Raw genomic sequence first — 10,115 nt, 5'->3', positions numbered from 1 at the left:
CCTGTACTGTATTAGTTGAATCCCACCCTAAGACCCTTAACAGAACTTATATCAGCTTGCTGTGTTGTATGTATGTATGTATGTATGTATGTATGTGTTGTTTTGTTTTTAAATATCAAAACCATTAATAAAAGATGGGACATAAATGTTTTAAATAAACTGTACCACTTGGGAGCTCTCTCTCTCTCTTTCTCTCTCTCTCTCTCTCTCTCTCTCTCTCTCTCTCTCTCTCCTGCAACATTAACTACAGGTAGAGTAGTGAACCATTTGTTCTGGACACACCTTTTTGTTGTTTCTGCCAGCAGGTAATTAGAAGCGAAGAGGCATCTCTTGTATGTGTCTTGCCTGTGTCAAATGAAAGACACTGATGTTGGTCATTTAAAGAGGATTAGTCACAGTTCCAGGGAAATGTGGTAAAGACTAACGAAGTGAAACTGAGTTCATATGGTTTCATGCATCCGATAACAGTCAGTGGTTAAGAACCTTTCCCTGTTGAAAAAGGGACATTTGATTCATTGGTTGCTGTTAAGTAGCCATTACTTTAATCAGCCCTTCTTGGTGTTAAGACCTTTGTCCAATCAAGATGAAGTTGAATTATTTTCTTGATGGCTCATCTTGATACAAACATTCTGATGAATCAATCAGCAAAATATTATTATTCATATCCTTAAGCTTTTAGTTTTATTTTAAGGTCTGGAACTGTGTATGTATTCAAACTGCATAAAGTCTGCATACTTTCTCAAATTAATATATATAGTAATACTTTTGTCCTAATTTGTACGCATTCTAATAATATTGCTGGACATCTAGGGATGAGTTGTACAGGTTCTGAAAGGAACATCTGAATAAATTTTGAATAGTATGTAAAGCATCTCTTATTGTGACTGTTAACTGCACCATTATGTTAGTATCGTGTTTCTCCGAAAATAAGACACCGTCTTATATTTATTTTTCCTTTAAAAACCCCACTATGGCTTATTTTCAGGGGATGTCTTTATTATTATTATTATTATTATTAAGTATGGTACAGTTTAACCTACAAGGTTAAACTGCCTATCACTATGGCTTATTTTGGGGGTATGGCTTATATTCCTTGAATGCTTAAAAATCCTGCTATGGCATATTTTATGGCTACATCTTATTTTCAGAGAAACAGGGTATATTCATTGTTCAAGCTGGCACTAAAAGAGGGTAGGCCACTTTTCCACACACAAAAATCATGCTCAAAGCAGCTTAAAACAAACAAACACTACAAAAACAATTTCATAATAACATAGCAAACAAAAAATATGATCAGATATATTAAACCACATTTCAAATTGTAAATATAACAAAATTACTTTAAAAACACGCAGCACCTAAAAGCAAAAATAGCAAAGGAGTCCATAGTTCCACCTTAGTCCTAGAAACACCCCTCCCTTGATGTTACTCCCATGGTGTGAAGATGGCCCTCCCAATGGATTGTGTCCAATACTTTAAAAAACCCTGAAGCATGGTTATGTCGCTGCAGCAAATAAATGACTGTTTTCTGTTTTCATATTGGCTATGTAGGCTATGTGTCCTCCCAGTGCTGATCTAGCCTACAATTTCTGAAGTCCAACTGAATAGCATACAATATGCACTGGACGTACTCAAACACTGCAGGCCATCACAGTTTATTATACTCTTTGAGTTTCATCATCCTTGGCTCAAGCAAATACAATAGGCTGCAGAGAACCAAGTTTTGGTGATGTAGCCGAGTCAACTGTGGAGATGTGTGTCAGGTTTCCTGGGTGAGAGGAAGTAAAAAGATACTGTCAGACTCTTATCCACTGAAATAAAAAAAAAATGTGCCATGGGAAGGAATGAAGTGTTCTGAAACAAACCACGTATTTGTGTTTTGGTTTTTTTTTTTAAAAAAATTACATTTAGCAGAGAAGCTCACAGAATCTGCGACACAGAATCTGCTCTCAATTAGCACCTGCCCTTTAGCCATGCTCCTTTTGCCATGCAAGCAGCATGGGAACTTAATTAAATTTAATAGATGCCATCCTTGATTTGAAGCTATCTCTAATTTAAAGCTTCAAGAGGAAACAATTAATTGCTGTGCAAGTCAGGGAAGTCACTATGGAAAATATGATGCCTGCGTGTTCTGAAAATAAGACAAAACTGTACTTTCACACAAAGTACTAGACAACCTTAGTGAAATCAGCGAAAGATCAAGTATCACACAAGGATGGTTTGCTGTCATTTCAGAACAAGAACAATACTATTGCATGCAATGTTACGAATATTTCATCATAGATATTTGCATATGATTTTAGCCTCTACTGTCATGCTCATCTTTTTGTGCGGCGTATTGTTGGATAAGGACTTTAAGGAGATTGTTGTTTTGAACATTCTTTTGATTTTAATTGATTTTATTTGTTTATGTTGCTGTTAAGTCACTTTGAGACTTAAAAAAAATATGAAGCGACAAGCAAGTATAGTAAACAAAAAAGTATTCACTTCCTATCCTATCATTCATAAGGTTTCAAGTTCTTGTTGTTTTAAAGCCCTGTGTTTATATCAATGGAGATGTTACACCATATGACCAACTATCCTTAAGGACCCTATGGCCTGTAGTTCTTATCTTCTGTACTCGTGTACATTCTTTATTTTATTTTATAATGATTTATCCATCCCACAGGACCACCCCTACCATTAGACAGAGTGAGACAGCTGCTTCATGGGGTAGATACTTGAGGGCAGGGAGTGCCAGTCAGAGGTGTTTGTGCCATGTGACTTGCCCTGCAACACCTTAAGCTAGTCTGCTGCCCTCAGGTGTAGTGAAGGATTCTGTACTGTCACCAGGCCCGTCTTAGCCATAGAGGCTAGTGGCGCGGGGAGCCACGGTGCCGGGCACTGGAGGGTGCCAGGGAAGAGGTCCGGGGGCTACGGCTCGGTAGCGGATGTGCAGAGGTGCTGGGGCACTGGGCGCGGCCAGCAAAACTCCCACCAAGGCCACTCGGGGCGCCCCGTTGCGCTTGTCTCCTTCGCCGTCTGCTCGCCCGTAGTGCTGCATCAACCGCCGGCCAAAGGTCCTGCGCAGGAACCGCAGCATGGTGCACCTTCGCTCCGGGGGAGGCGAGTGGGACTCTGGCTCCTACCGGCCCCACACCGACGCTACTGCGCGGACAGAGCTCCCCCAGCCACGCCGCCAGCTGACGCCCGCCCGGGGAGCCGGGCAGGCAGGCAGGCAGCGGTGGGCTCACCACCGCTGGGTGGGGTCCCCGTCAACCACTGCGTCGGACCACCTCTCTTCCTGCTGCAGGCGACGACGGCTGCACAAAGCCAGCAGGTAGTGGTGACCTGTCACGGTGGGTGCTGTTGCTCTCGCTTGGCCAGGGGCAAAGGGGGCTGCGCTCGCCCCGCGGAGCCGCTTCCCTCGCCCAGTGTCACGTACCTCTCCTAAGCGACTCGCTGGCCAGCCCAGCTCCTCGCGGCCGCTTGGCAGCAGCGAGAGCACCAGCAGCAGCCCCAACAGCGCCCTCCACTCCAGGCTAAATTTTGGGAAGGGAAGGGGCACGAGAGGGACCTTTGCACCACGGCACTGGATGTGGTTAAGACGGGCCTGACTGTCACCACTGCTAAAGCTCTCAGCTTCAAACTCAGTGTTGTAAGCTAGTTTGCTGCAGTGGGCTAGGACCTCAGAGACCAGTGACTTCAAGTCCCCATTCAGCCATGAAGCTCACTGGCTGACCTTGCAGGGTTGTTGTAATGATAAAATGGCAAGGGGTAGGATGATGTGTGCCAGCTTGAGCTTTGTAGAGGCAAAGTGGGATGGAAATATAATAAATAAAATAAGTAAGATTCAGCTGCCATTCGAGTGGGGATCTTCTCCACTTTACCAGCAAGATGTCTTGGGCCAGCCCTACTTTTACACATTGTTAATCAGAATTGCTCCTCCAATGTGACAGTGAGCAGGAGGAAGGAATATGTATACTTCTGTTTCACAAATTAAATTCTTATCCAGGTGGGTAAAAAATCCACATACCTCTTTTGCAGAATGTTCCTCCCTGCCTACCCCGTCAAATGGGACTTTGTAATGTTGAGCAGTGGCCTTTTCTGCTGCAGGCTTTGGAGCATGCCCTTCCAGGTTGAAAGCCTTTGCCTTTCAGCTGGGGTTTTAACAACTGTTTACAAAGCTCTATTTCTGTTTGGTCACAGTGATATAATTAACTCCCTGTTTGCTTTGCTGGGTTAAGGAAAAAAGAAGCCCGGAGTGTCTCTTTCTCTCACATCCGGTCCACGTGAGGAGCCATCCATTCTGGCATTTTCTCCCCTGCCACAAACAAGGACTCTGGCGAGAAGAATTTCTCTTTTCTGGTGGCAATTAAAGCTGACTCTATCCATTACACTTAATTTGTGGAGAGAAAAACAAGTTCATTTGATGTACTTATTCATGTGTTTCATAGATAACAAGGACTAATCAATGTGCTCAATTTGCCAGCTAACTACTTTTGAAGTAGAGCCATATGGTTTCTGTAAAATGTTCCTTTAGTGTTTTAATTTGAGGGAATGAAGTGCCATCGTGTTGGCAAGTCGTCCCATAATTGATGAACAATGAATTGCCCTGATTCTAACACCACTAAATTGTTCCTTTTAATGACTGAAGTTGAATTATATTGCAGGATGCACATGATAGGCCTAAGCATATTTTACCTGGAAGGAAGTCCCATAAATTTACTGAGGCTTACATCTAAGTAAGGATATTTAGGATTGGGATTAGATTCAGGTAGGTAGCCATGTTGGTCTACCTACCTGAACATAGCAGAACATAGCAGAACAGTCTCTCTCTCTCTCTCTCTCTCTCTCTCTCTCTCTCTCTCTCTCTCTCTCTCTCTCTCTCTCTCTCTCCACACACACACACACACACACACACACACACACATAATTGTAGACCAACTAAGTTTGCATGCACACGAAAGCTTATACCAAGAACAAACTTAGTTGCTCTCTAAGGTGCTACTGGGACGCAGGTGGCGGTGTGGTTTAAACCACAGAGCCTAGGGCTTGCCAATCAGAAGGTCGGCGGTTCAGATCCCCACGACGGATTGAGCTCCCGTTGCTCGGTCCCTGCTCCTGCCATCCTAGCAGTTCGAAAACACATCAAAGTGCAAGTAGATAAATAGGTACCGCTCCGGCAGAAAGGTAAACGACGTTTCTGTGTGCTGCTCTGATTGGCAAGAAGCGGCTTAGTCATGCTGGCCACATGACCCGGAAGCTGTACGCCAGCTCCCTCGGCCAGTAAAGCGAGATGAGCGGCGCAACCCCAGAGTTGTCCATGACTGGACCTAATGACCAGGCTTGCCTTTACCTTTACCTTTAAGGTGCTACTGGACAATTTTTATTTTTATTTTGTATATTAGGATTGGGATAAGTTTATTCAAACACCAAATTTTCCCATGTCTAGGAAGCTATGTAAAGGCGATCTTTTATTAGCAAAGAGCATGATGCCACTCCCTGAACGCAGTGTGCTCTATTCAAGGGGAAACTGAACAGCTGGAGTATTCAGGAACTCTCACCTGCAGTCTAAAATAGTATAGCTCAGGTACAAGGTTACCCCATTGGTCAGAATTAGGTCTGTGCTTGTGGCCAATTCACTCTTTTTTTATAGCTTTTCTTTGCATTGTGCTCATGGCTATTGAGTGGTTTGGAGTAGCAGCACATTACATCAGACAACCATCCAGTAAAAAGATGCACACAATATAATGGGATGGAGTCTTGAGCAGGTCTGATGCAGTTATTGCATCTTTGTTTGGCTATGCAATGCCATGATAAAGTACGGGAACATGTGGTTATGTGTTTAAAGTGTGTTAAGTTCATTCACAATTCTGCTGCTCTAGCTATAGGGCAGCAGTAATGTACATTATTGCTTGTTCTCATTCAGTGCTGGAGGACTGTCACACATATACATGCCCTTGGAACATAGCAGAACATATGGTCAAAAGTCAAACTCAGGAAAAGTAGAATTATACCAAGTTTGGAATTTGATGTTATACTCTATCATCCATGGGTACCAACTAAACTGTACCGAGCACTTTAACCAATGAGTTTTCACTAGCTTAAATTTACTTATGTAGTTCCTCAGGGCAAAAAACCAAATTCATGGCCAGGTGTCCAAATGTTTAATGTAACTCAGATCAGGGACGAGACTGAACTCATTGCAAAATTCTAAAGTTAATCAAAGTACTGTACTGTATATGTTTGTACAATTACATTTAGAGTAGGTAAAGAGATAATGATTTTGCTGGTGTTCATTATATCAAAATGCTTGCACGATGCTATTTTCTTGTTTCTACCTTTGTATCTTCTATGCATGGCTGAATTGATTATCTCAGAAGCATCTAGCACTGGCATTATTGACCTCAAGCCACTAATTGCTCAATTATCTTTCAACTTGGGGATGAAGTGCTGTTTGTTCTTACGTTTGAATTTCGAAACCTACCACTGAACTTCTGTCTACTGTGGCTGAATAAAAGCTCACATTTCCCATTCTCTCATACTAATACACTTTACATCGTTATTTGACTATGCCATCTTCCATTTCAAATGGATGTGTTCTCACACTTTTTCAGACACTTCACTGACCAGGGGTCTGGGGAGTCGTTTGATGTGAGATGGCTCTCCTGTGCTTCAAGATCAGGGTCAAAACAGAGAACATGTACTGTCTCAGCAGCAATTACTTTGCCTGTGGAGAAACAGAAGAGGAGGGTCTCATGGAGGTATACGTCCAGGCCCAAAAATTTTATGGGGGGGGGGGGGTGAACTCAAAGTTGTTGAGCTTTTATGGGGGGAGGAAAATCGCTCACCTGTAACAACTACACAGCATAAATAACTGCTTTAGTTTCCTGACTCGGGAATATTTGATGCTACGGAGTAACAGAGCGATTGGGGGGGGGGGGACATTCACTCCATTATTTTTCACTGCCACCGATCGAGAGGGACCGGTATACAGTAGGTATACATTTGGTCGTCGTCGTCCCCCCCCCCCCCCCGGATACATTTGACGTCCCCCCGGAATTCAGCACCTGGGTCCCCCACACCCCTTGCACCCCCAGGTAAAGACGGCCCTGCACAAATCACCTTCCTGGCTACCTCTTAGACTTACATGCTAGAGATATTTTCCATGGCTGTTAAGAGAAGGGCCAAGTGTAGTTTATTTCTTTATTATTACATTTGTATCCTGCATTTCCACCAGAGGGTTCATGGGAGCATACATCCTCACAAAAACCTTACCTCAACACTGGCTATAAGTACATGTTTTGATGCTGCTGGGATGTTGGCTCAGCAAAATGAAAATGGATGAAGAATAGCCAGGGGCAGCCATTCCTCACCCCAGTATCTGTTACGTGATGCACCTGCTTTAGTCTGCCTAATGGCAGGACTGGCCCAAGGCTGAGATAGTTAATACTGTACTGTATAATGTAACTAATTCAGAAAGAAGAACTCAGCTATTCAAAGGGGTGGGAATGACAGAGAGCAGTAGTAAAAAGGATGAGAGAAAGGTAAACATCCTCATAATTAAGGTTTTATGAGGGAAACATTTATACCCCCTCCAAAGCATCCAGCCCTATTCAAATGCCCTTTAAATGTGCCATGCCTGAAAGTGTGTGAAGTCTAACGTTTTACCCATTGGGTCATACAGGCTTCTGGACTTTTACTGATGGTGCAATACCTTCTAATTTATACTTGCTTCAATAATTTTATGTATCCAGACTATTGTATAGAGTATTAAAAAATAAACACATTTTAACTCTATATACTCAAAAAGCTTAATGTGATATGTTCTCATACTTCTGCAACTTGTGACAATTTGAAGCATTGTTACTATTTTCTTGAGTTGGTGCTCAAAATAGCTCAGGCGCTCAGTTTTTAAATTTAATTTTAAAGGCTGTTCTCTGACTTTAGAATGGTTTTTAAGTGCTTCTGTAAAAACTGGCAGATTTCGCAAAAGGAAGAATTGAGTACGTTCCTCAGGTGACTAAGATGTTGTATGCTGCCATGCCACACAACTCTCCCCATTTTTAAGACAGTTCCTTGGTGATAAGTGGAAGGAATTGGCCTAAAGCAAACTCATTTAATTTTTTTTGGGCATTTTATTCCCTTTGTAAACAATTTGAAGGCTAACCTATTTGTACTTACAAATCTTTGGCATTAAGAGACCGGGGGTCCCTAAATCCACATGCACACAAGCAGTAACTGTTTGTATGCCAAGCTGTTTGTAAGCCTGATTTGACAGCATAGGGCTATTCATTCTTTTGTCAACCGTCAGTCTAAAAATGTTAACCTGTATGAGTCGTGGGGTATGGGAGCGCTAAATCTTCCTTCTACAACTGTATAATGAACAGACTGTTTCATTAGGGGGACAATTCACTCTGCAAATCCAGCCCAAACAACTTATTTCACAATTTGTGAGCAGAATTAAATTTAGGAGGAGTTGTCTGGGAGGGAAGGGGGGAAGAGGCGGGAGTAGGTGAGTGGCACACAATGTACTGAGGGATCAGTGTATTAGGACAAGTGCCCCAGTCAATTTCATCAGCGGTTGTGGGCCTGAATCTCGCAGGACTTGCAGCATGCAGATCAGCGGATTAGGGGGTCCACGGCATCAGGTCAAGTGTCTTGAGGGTAGCTGATAAACACCCCAAACCTGACAACAGATTTTTCTTTCTTCCCGCACCACTTGTTAAGTGTCAGAGCAAATCTTTTGAATGGTGCTGGAGTTTACTTAGAGGTCTTTTCTTCAAGAAGACACTCTACCCAGTTTCTGAAGCCTATTTCAGACACTCTCTGGAATAAATTTGCTCCACATCTTGCACAAAAAACCCCTACAAGCCATTTCATCCCTTCCTTCATCTTAAATATACTCTTTGTCTCAAGGTGTGTGAACTAGAAAAAGAATCCCCTGGCTGAGAACTGCTAAGATTGAGTCCCTATGGATTACAACTTCATAGAATTGGAGCACTTAGAAAACTGCAGGGGAAAAGCCATTTTGTTCATGGTAATTTTTTTTAGCCTGCAGTTTCAAAAGCGTATAGTTAAATAACTATAAATACATATTATCTACTAGTTTAACAAAAAGAGAATATTATGCAGGACAGCATGAAAAAAATCATCCAAGAAAAAGCAAAAAAAAAAAAGAGTATTTTAATGATCTGCAAAACAAAAGGTAAGTGCAATTTATCCTTTGTATTTAACAACTTATTTCTTAATGGGAAGATGTCACTGAGAATAGCCATATCAAATTAATGCTACTAAAATGTGCCTAGTAATGTCATCTTGTATGATACCAGTTAGCTTGCTACCGGTAGAAGGATAGCTATACAGAAACTAACATTTTTCATCTAGGGATTTTATGAGTGATCAACAATCATTATTCAAAAGTCTGAGCGCTCTGTTAAAATGCAACAGTACAAACTAGAGATGGGTAAACCATATTAAATCTTTAGGCTCATCCTCTTGACATTGCTAAAAAAAAATATCATTTTCACTCAGGAATTTTATAGGGTTTGGTGCTGGATCCAGACAGAGAAATACAAACAATAGGAAGCCAGTGTAATTTATTCCAGAGTAAATTGTGCTGGTGTAATTTATTCCAAACTCATTTCTAGAGTGCAGAGGGAAAATCCAAGTCTTTAAAATAGTGTTCAGCTTAAGTCACCCTTTTTTGTCCATCTATTGGGTTACTAGGTCATGTGATCAAGCTGATAGGAGTTTGGAATGGGGCAAGTCTCCCCCTGCTTCACCCCACCACCATCACACACACACAAACATGAAACACCTCTTTTTTTTAGGACCTAGCCTGGTTGAGCTGGTTTCAGATGAGCCAGAATGGAGGATTTACACTGGTATATCTCTGGCTGAGTCGGGATGGAGGACTGTGTTCTGGCTTAGCCAAAGTCCTGCCTATTCTAAACTCTCCTTATCCCAGCAGATCTTAATTTTGGATTGCTCCCTTTGTCCGGATCCAACCCTCTACTTATAACGCCCATTATTACATTTTAACCATACTGCCCTCCCATGCACTTTTACCACTAATACATTTATTTATGTTGTGCCTCCATGGTTGGAGGCAGTATGCATCAGAATGCCGG

This window comes from Zootoca vivipara, chromosome 4 (assembly GCF_963506605.1).
Source record: "Zootoca vivipara chromosome 4, rZooViv1.1, whole genome shotgun sequence".
Classification (NCBI taxonomy): domain Eukaryota; kingdom Metazoa; phylum Chordata; class Lepidosauria; order Squamata; family Lacertidae; genus Zootoca; species Zootoca vivipara.
This window is presented reverse-complemented; position numbering follows the sequence as displayed.